At 28.6% G+C, this 9,267-nt stretch overlaps 2 long non-coding RNA genes across 2 annotated transcripts; one reads left to right on the forward strand and one right to left on the reverse strand.

The window, feature by feature from the left end:
- Positions 1-1,049: 1,049 nt before the first annotated feature.
- Positions 1,050-3,820, reverse strand: LOC147657252 (uncharacterized). The gene is made up of 4 exons (XR_015292880.1): positions 3,693-3,820; positions 2,408-2,531; positions 2,215-2,318; positions 1,050-1,590 (listed from the first exon to the last, which is right to left on the reverse strand). It is a non-coding gene; the product is annotated as an uncharacterized LOC147657252 (long non-coding RNA).
- Positions 3,821-6,940: 3,120 nt separating this feature from the next.
- On the forward strand, positions 6,941-8,300 carry LOC147657253 (uncharacterized). Its single transcript, XR_015292883.1, has 3 exons — positions 6,941-7,221; positions 7,630-7,709; positions 7,792-8,300. It is a non-coding gene; the product is annotated as an uncharacterized LOC147657253 (long non-coding RNA).
- The last annotated feature ends 967 nt before the right edge of the window (positions 8,301-9,267 follow it).

A 9,267-nucleotide genomic window follows, 5' to 3' on the forward strand; every position in this document is an offset into this window, starting at 1 on the left:
TAAAGCCACGGATAGACCTTAAAGTTTCTTACGTTTTTCCTCATCGTTTCTCTTTCCTTTTCAATCGAAACGGTTTGTATTATTGACACTTTTGCATACAATCGATATTACATTTGATCAAAATGTAACGATAATCGTAATAAAGATTCGTAATAGATTCGTCGATGAAGACACCAATATGTTATTAATTCATTTTACGTTGGTCTTCGGTGAAAATGTTTCTCCTTTCGTTGTTTGCGCGGTGATTCATACTCGATGCTATTGATAACCGTCCATGATCGGTATTAAACTTGTCCATGTCATGTTGTTTAAAATGAAATAATAAATTCGTCGTCGCTGAAATTAATAATTAATAATAGCGTACAAGTTGAATAAACAATTGCATTTTTGTAATTGCAAATCTTAAAAAATTGAAAATTAAAATCGATAGATCGAAATACGTAATATTTATTGGATCGTGGTTCGATGCCCTTCTATCGTCGGATGGGCGACGACCTTTAATCGGCTGTTTGCATTCGACAACGCGTGTCCTAAAGAAGTGTCGAGCGAAGAGAAATAAGCGTTAACTGTAACTGGCTAAAAAAATTGCGAAACAGGCCGATGCGACGTGAAGACATCGGTATGCTTGTTTCAAGTAACTTTTTTTTTTTTTTTTTTTGAATTTCTTTTGTAACGATCATTGTAAAATAATATTTTCCGCACGAATGATCGCACGTTAACGCATGACGATTCCCAAAAGAATTTTAAGATCCTCATTAAAGAGGTTATAATTTATAACCTAATTTATAATATCGTATCACTTGCTGAAAAAAATTACCAACTTAAAATTTATACTTACTCGAGTTATTATATAAAAGGAATGGAAAAAAAAATCATTGTTCGTTTATAATATAAATTTCGAAACTTGCAATTTGGCATTCTTGATATTCTTACAATCATCCTTACAAAGATTCAAACTACGCAAAGTCATTTCCACTAGAATAATTTAATTAGTAAAATAATAAGTAATAATTTTTGTCACTTTTCCGGCAAATGTACAATAAAGAAAATTGATTTTAAACGAAGTTTATTTTCGTTTGCTTGCGTGGAGGATCGAAACATATAACACTATTAAACACATAGTTGCAATATTGTATGCATAGTTTATAAATGGAATGGGGTGAAGGTCAAACGATATGTGTGTATATAACTTGTTGCATTTTTAGAATAGTGTAGAAGTTTTAAGCGATAATGCTGCTGCAATGCTTGCTCTTTATAGATGATTACATCATGTTATAAAATGATATAATTAATAGGACAATGTTGCTTACCACAGAAAATTATAATTAAAATTGCCAATAAAGATTTTCGCCACATGTGTTTATGAACATAGAAAATTTCAATTACATATTATCAATGTCCAATGTACTTATTTCATCATTGATAACAATAAATTAATTAAGGTAGTTTATTACCAACCATATTTTTCCTATATATACAGAATTATATCTCGCAGATTAGATCTTTTTTTTTTTATATTCTCATTACTTATTTATAGATATTCAATATTTTTATAAACAGACATAGATAGTAACAAACTTATTGCAAAATCTAAAACACATATTAAATAGATTAACAGTTTCAATTTTCACCAAATCTTGTATTAATTTTTAAAAAAATAAAAAATTATATTTATTTTATTTATTATTTTAAAAATATCCTTCCATGCAATTAGAGGATAATGCTATTATAAAAAAGTTAGGAAACAGTATTATAAATGGAAATACGAGATAATGGTTCCTTTTGCTCGTTATCATATAGTTGCATGACAGGTCAAAGGACACTGATCTATTGCATCTGGTAGAAGAGGTCCGGTTAACGCGCAACAAACTTTATACCGCGAGATTTACGACAAGCAATTGCATTCGAAAGCCAAACAATTCCAACTCTCGACCATATTCTATCTTTTTCTTTCACTCCACGTTCGAACGTGGATTCCTTGGGCTATGACTCTTTTGATCTTAACTCCAATACCAATCTCGGCCATTTATCCATCTTCTATGGATCCCCAGTCGTTCGACCAATGATACGAAATTACGATATATCCAAAACTTTCCTCTGTTTATCCTTTCTTTTCAAACGCAACCAATCTCTTGTACAACTCCTACTCTTTTTCATGCATTAAACGAAACTCTGAAAATATTGAATCATTAATTGAACATCAATGATACACACCGATTTTGATGAAATTTTGCACGATTTTTCACTGATTTGATTTTATTATGATAATTCGTATCTCTTTTTCATTAGACAATTAAGAGAGTTTCGTCATTTTCTTTCTGCAAAAGAACGTAGAAATTAAATTTTTATTTGCTAAAATAATTATTCCGTTTAATAGGAAAAAAAAAATATAATATCAATATTATACTTATAAAAGTTACGATTTCAGAATTTCTTCTTTTCTTCAATATTCTCTATTTTTAATTTTGGAGATGATTGTTCATTGCCCAAATTTAACAATTTTTCATTTCCCATCTAATATCTAATATAACCTATAATAAATAAAAAGAAAAATTTCAGAACTTCAAAAAAATGAAAGTTAAAGTAGAAATTTTCACGGTGATTTTTTTAAACATATTTCATGAATTTATAATGTAATTGAAGTATAATAAATAAATATAAGTAGATGTTATATTCCTAAATCGTAACGTAATGGAAAATATCGATTAGACTTAAATAAGAATTATTAGTGTTTAATAGCAATTAATAGTTAATTAACAATCTAATGAATAAAAAAGCGACACGCGTGCTACTAATCGTTGAATTAAAAAAAGCAAAAAATAATTGTGCGTTTTTTTCTCGATAAAAGGCTATTTGATGTTAAATCGATAACCCAATGAAACGATGAAGCAAGAGTAGTCTTCCTCATGTCGTTGTATCTATATTTCAATATTTTTGCATTCTTTTTTTTTTTTGTTCATATCATGACATTCATGTTATCATTTATATCCTTTTAAAGTCGCATATTCCGATCCCCTCTATTATTATTACTTTAACGATATAACCGTCAGAAATGTATCGATAAGAGATTGTTTTAGGAGTACGACAGGAATATTCGATCGTTGATTCAATTCATTTTAACGAATTCCTTTGTTCAATAGAAAAATTAATACGAAAAGATTGATCATAACGATATTATATTATTATATTTATATTCTTATATTTATGCCCTTCTTTTATATGTAATATCTTACTTTCGTTAGAATTTTGTAATAATGATACAAATTTTGATACAACATAATACATATAATATAATATCAATATCTCAACGAAGTTTGTCAATTATTATTTCTTCTCTACAAATTTCCATCTTTTTATTTCTCCAAATTTTTATTTCTCCAGTTGAGAATCAATCTGGCTTCTACTTAGCGAAAAATACACGATTCTCTATTCTCGTTAATTTTCAATCCCATTATTTCTCAACTCAATAGTAATATCAAAAACACCAAATATCTCCATATCTATATATTAGCATCTATATATTATAATTATAGAATACGAAAGCAACTTGGACAGACAGAAAATGGTAATCTTTACAGATGCAAATTAAAAGTCATCAACCGCGACTCTAAGGAGGTTAAGTTTATGGAACGCGTTTCAGTGTGAGGCTAAGACTACGAGAGAGAGAAGCAAGAGTAAAGGTGGCTGCTCACGGGAAGAAAGAGGAGGAACGAGGGAGAGTGCTGAGCCAGCATAGCTGGCTTGCCAGCCTGCACATCGATACCAACCAGTCAGCCAACGAGCCAACCTACCAATGAACCCACCTACAGTCGATAGGAAGGTTTTTCTTACGAGAAAAATTATGTATGTGTAATAATTCGAGAAATTGAAATTTTTCAATTGGAATCGTTATCGATAACTCGGCTATTAATCGATTATTCCGTTTGGTGCGTCTAATGTTACTGAAAGTTTACCTTAAGGCTAATTATAATGAGTCAATAACGATAAAAATGATAAAAAATATCATTTCATTACTGATCATAAATTATAAAAATTGATTCCTGGTGAAATAGGATTTTTTAATTTTGAATATTATTTTATCTTTGTTTGTTAAATAATTTAGTAATTTGGTAAATAATTTAATAATTCTGAAATTTAGTAAATAATCTAGTAAGTAATCTAGTAATTTTGTAATTTAGTAAATAATCTAGTAGCAACTTAGTAATTTTGTGAAAGATTCATTCATATCAAAAAATTTATTTTTAATATCACGTAAGAAACATATTTATATTAAAATTTTAATATCAGTACTGATTATTTTATCACACATATTTTTATGTTTTTTTTTTTTATTATATTACATATAACTACAATTATATAGAAGTATAGAAGTTGTATACATACATATGAACTGAAACTGATACGTAAAACTGAAATGTAATAAACTAAATATTGCGATATTTTGTTATTAATTTACTTTAAAAGAATATCGATGTGTTTTTAGAATATGTTTTTTAAAATACATTTATTTGAATTAGTATCAAAGTGATAGATAAGAAAATATTATACTGCTAATAGTGATTTTCAGTACGACTGATCTTACAGTGAAAATAGCACATCTTAATCAGACATCGAGGACCATTCTAAAATTCTAAATATATTTATGCGATCTATTATTTAATGTGTATTTATTTAAGATACACTTAAAAATAATCAGTATTACTATTTTGCAAACATGAAAATTTTAGGTTTAAATTTTTCATACTAGATTCTTATAATCGATCAAAAAACGAGAACTGATAAAAAATCTCCATAATCTAAAATGTTATCGATAATATCGATAATAGATATTATCGAAAAATTATCGATATATTATCGAAATATTATTAATATTCCAAAACGAATCCAAAATTTATTTTTATAACAATTTCCTAATATAACAATTATTTTATAACCAACAAAATGGATTTTCAAAAGTGTAAAATTTCAATCATGTTTCAATTACAAAACAATCACTGTGTTAATCGAACTTTTAATTATCCGTCGTCGGCTTCGATCACCGCAATCAGTCATCTAGTGAAACTCGAATGGTCGAATAGAAACGAAACGATTCGCAATCAAATCCCACGGCATCGAAACCCTAACCTTTTTACAGAGAAAGCCTAACTCGTCTACGCTAATATCAATTTCTATCAATATCCAGGAATCGATTCGTGAAATATTTCAAAAATCACGAAACAAATTAATAATTATGATGATCGTATTTAAGAATAAATTCATTTATCGTAAGAAGAAAAAGTGAGATAGAAAAGGAAAAGCATAAGAGTGGAAAAAAAATTGATGGAGAAAAGAAACGAAAAAAGGATATGAAAGGGACAAAGAAAAAAAGGAAATAATAAAAGAGGAATATAGAAAGGAAAGAGGAATTTGGAAAGAGCGAAGGAAGGAAAAAGGCGACGACGATAGAGAAGAGAAGAGAGGAGAAATTGGCAAGAATGAGAGAGGGAGAAAGGAAATTTGACGGTGGAACGGCGAGAGGGGAAAAGGGAAAAAGACGAAGAGCGTTCGCCGGATAATCCTTGGAGTCATTTGTCTGCCGGCTGTTGAGACGCTCATTTGTTCGCGGCGCGATGACAGATGACAATGAAGTAGAGATCGTGCCACGGTCATGGAGCGTGGGTTGATAAAGGTGGAGGAAAGGGGGAAAAAAGCAGCGGTATACCCCACCTCTAGCAGTTAGGATGCAGATCTGTTTGCCGTTCGTGCCTCAATTATTCTCGGATCATCGTTGTGTATCGGTCTGCAGAACAATCGAATCGTATTTGTGTCGCCGTGATTAAAAACATAATGTTCTGTTTCGCAAGCGATAAGTCGCTCTCTGAAAAGAGAGAAAGAGAAGGAAGTATCACATTGAACGTATTCATATACAAAACTTTTACATACAATTCTTGTTATAACATTTTATTATTTAATCGAACGTCAAATCAAAAAATTCGTAATGCAATGATTATTTTAATGTTTTAGGCTTTTATTTTTATTTTTTTACTAAAAATATATACCTAGTTTATCGAAAAAAGAAAATAAAGTAAAATATCGAAAAAAACATCCGGCCGGTCGAAAACGAGGAAACGGGGAGTCGTGAAGGATGAAACTAAGCGCTGGTATATTTAGCAACTTCCGGGCTAGATCGGAAGTTCCGTCATATTTGTCACCATGCCGTTATTAATGGCAGGTTTTTATTGTTTTAGCAAAGCTGAGGGGGAAATAGAAGGAAGAAGAGAGAAGAAGAAACCATCGTTTCTCTTTCTGGCTATTAAATTTAATAGCCAATATCTCCCCTATTGCTAACACTTTTTATGCCTTTTATCTTCTTGCGATTCTTTCAAGATAAGTAAACATTGATTTTCTTTAATAAATCGATCCTTCTTGTTGATTGTTGATCCATATTTTTTACAACTTTTTCTTTAATAACATTCATCATCTATTTATTTATTATAAATATTTATCCAATATTTTACTACTGGAAAAAAGAAAAAGAAAAAGAAAAATTAATCGTGTATATATCGTATATATAATATCTGTTTAACATATATAACATATATAACAAATTTTACTATAATATGAAAATAATAGGATTAAAATTTTTTCATATTACAGCTTCAATTTTGTGTAACAATTATTATTTGTGTATAATTGTTATTTGTGTAACAAATAATAAAATAAATAATTTATTTTTGTTCGGTATGTATTTCTAATATTAAAGAAAAATTAAATGTGTAAATACATATTCCTCGATGGATCTTACAATCCACGATTGTATCAAATGGCGTCTTTATAAACGTCTCATACAAACGTGAGATATCGCAGCATGTCGAACAACAAAAGTAGATTGTAACGACATCTTGCACGAGACATCGATCTCTACAAGATCTCTACAAGAGATCATAAAGAAGCGACACTCGCACAATTCAATTCACGTTTCTCGAAACCACTCAATTCTTGGTAATGTCTTATTAATAAATGGATTCACAGTATAGTTCTGTCTTTGTTAAATTTGCAGTCATATACTGATCGCATCTGCGAGATCTTCGTCGTCTTGACTTCAAAACAGTGACCTTCGTACTTCGTTTATTTAATTTCTTTTTCTCATGAAATAATATCGTGATAATGCTTATTTCTGAAATAGTTGAAAACCTAAATAATGAACCCAAAATGAAAATAATACTAAAGTTTTTTTCAAAGGTTTGTAATGAAAGTAATGAAAATAATATTAAAATAATATTAAATATAATTTAACAATTTAAGTTGTACAGATGTATTTATTGAACATATATTATAATACAAGAAAAACGTATCGCATATATATATATATATATATATATATATATGCAATTGCTGCGCATAATTTAACTGCGCAATTAGTATAAATTAAAATTATCCCGAGGATAATAAATTTTTCAAATTGCTTGTTTCGCCTTTCCAACAAATAAAAAAAAATTTAATAATTCAGAAAAGATAGTTTATCGAATTCAATGGTCTTGAAATATGTTGTCAAAAATAAAATTCTGAACACCTTTTTTTTTTATTTCGCTATTCAATTTTAGAAATATCAGCAAAAATATTTTTAATACAATGTACTTTTAATTTTAGGTATAATGTTCGAAATAAATTTTTGAAGCCTAACGAAAATAAATGTAAAATATCTATTTTATAATAATTTTTTTATTATGGTAAGTAAGAATTTTAATTTTATAATAAATATTTTATATTATTTTATACGTTATATTCATATGTTAAAATTATGCGTCGTAGATTTTGACACGAAAGACGATCAAACGAAAGCATCACGTAACGCGAAGCCGCGGCGTGATCCGCGAGGTGGTTTCGCGAGGAGAAGGAAGGCAAAAGAAACCGGGTATCGGGTCGCATCTGGCATCTGCAATCAACACTCGCATGGTTCCAGTGACGTCACGTCCGGTCATCTGCCGAATAAGCAGAAACCGCGTAACCAGACTCTATCTACGGGAAATGATTTCGAAAAAGAAGGAGCGGTCAACGGAGAGCACGTGTCATACAAAACGAACACGGAGATTTAGTTAAATTTTGTGATCTAATTAAAATTAGTAATCTTCTTTATATCTTCTTTATATCACTTTAACGGATATACTCTACATACAAAAATTAATTAATATTAATAATTATCATAATTTTATATAAAAATATTTTGTTTTTTTATCTATTATAATAGAATAATTGATTGTGAATCTAATTTATTTTAATATTTTTTAAACTTCTAAATACATAGACGAAAAAGATCAAAATAGAATGTCCTATAACCTATTTTTTAACATTTTATAAACTTTCAAGATTCAAAATTAAATCGCGTGCACAAAGAAAGTAGTGCAGCTAACGATCAGAAAAAAGCGCAATAAAATTGGTGAATCAAGGCAGACCAAAGGGTTGAGAACAAACATCGTTAATTTGCACGCAGAATCCCGCTGGTTGAGGCCGGAAGGTCAACATTAATCGCAGTATATATATATGCTCGTCAAACACTTTGCATTGGACCGTATAATTTGGATTCGTAGTACACCGAAGTTTCGGTTGCTTGTGCTACTCTGCGCCCTTTCAGCCGACCTAATTGTCTAATTGGCAAATAAATCCCATTGTTTTCCAATAGTCAGATCGATACGTATACCGCGGAAAAAACTTTTGTCTATAATTGATAAAAATTAACCATCGATATAGTTAAACAATTTTTTAAAAATCATTAGATATCGATTTTTGACATTGTAAGTGTTAACTGTTTTTATGCATTAATCTTTATATTGTATTGTTGTATTCTTCCTTTTATTGCATAATGTGTTTCTTGCAAAAGTATATGCAAAAAGTTGATGAATTATAAAAATTTAAAAACTTTTAAAAAATTAAAATTTGATCTGTTAAATTTTATAAAGATTATAATAAAAAAAATAAATAAAATATTTAATTTGAATTATACGAAAGAAAGAAAACTAAATTATATTTACAATATACCAATCATGATCTTTACAAATTAAATTTATTTATAATTAATATTTCTTATCAAAAGTTAAAACGCGCATTTTAATATGATCATATAAGAATCAATATATAATTTAAAATAAGATTATAATAAGAAATATTTAATAATATATGCATGTAACATTTAAAAATTAGAATATAATGATTTTAATATTAATTGTATTATGTCTAATATTGTAATAATATAATAATAATAATAATAATAACAACAACAATAATAATAAA

Source organism: Apis florea, unplaced genomic scaffold, assembly GCF_048593485.1.
Source record: "Apis florea isolate Af1SG1 unplaced genomic scaffold, ASM4859348v1 contig_3203_pilon, whole genome shotgun sequence".
NCBI lineage: Eukaryota > Metazoa > Arthropoda > Insecta > Hymenoptera > Apidae > Apis > Apis florea.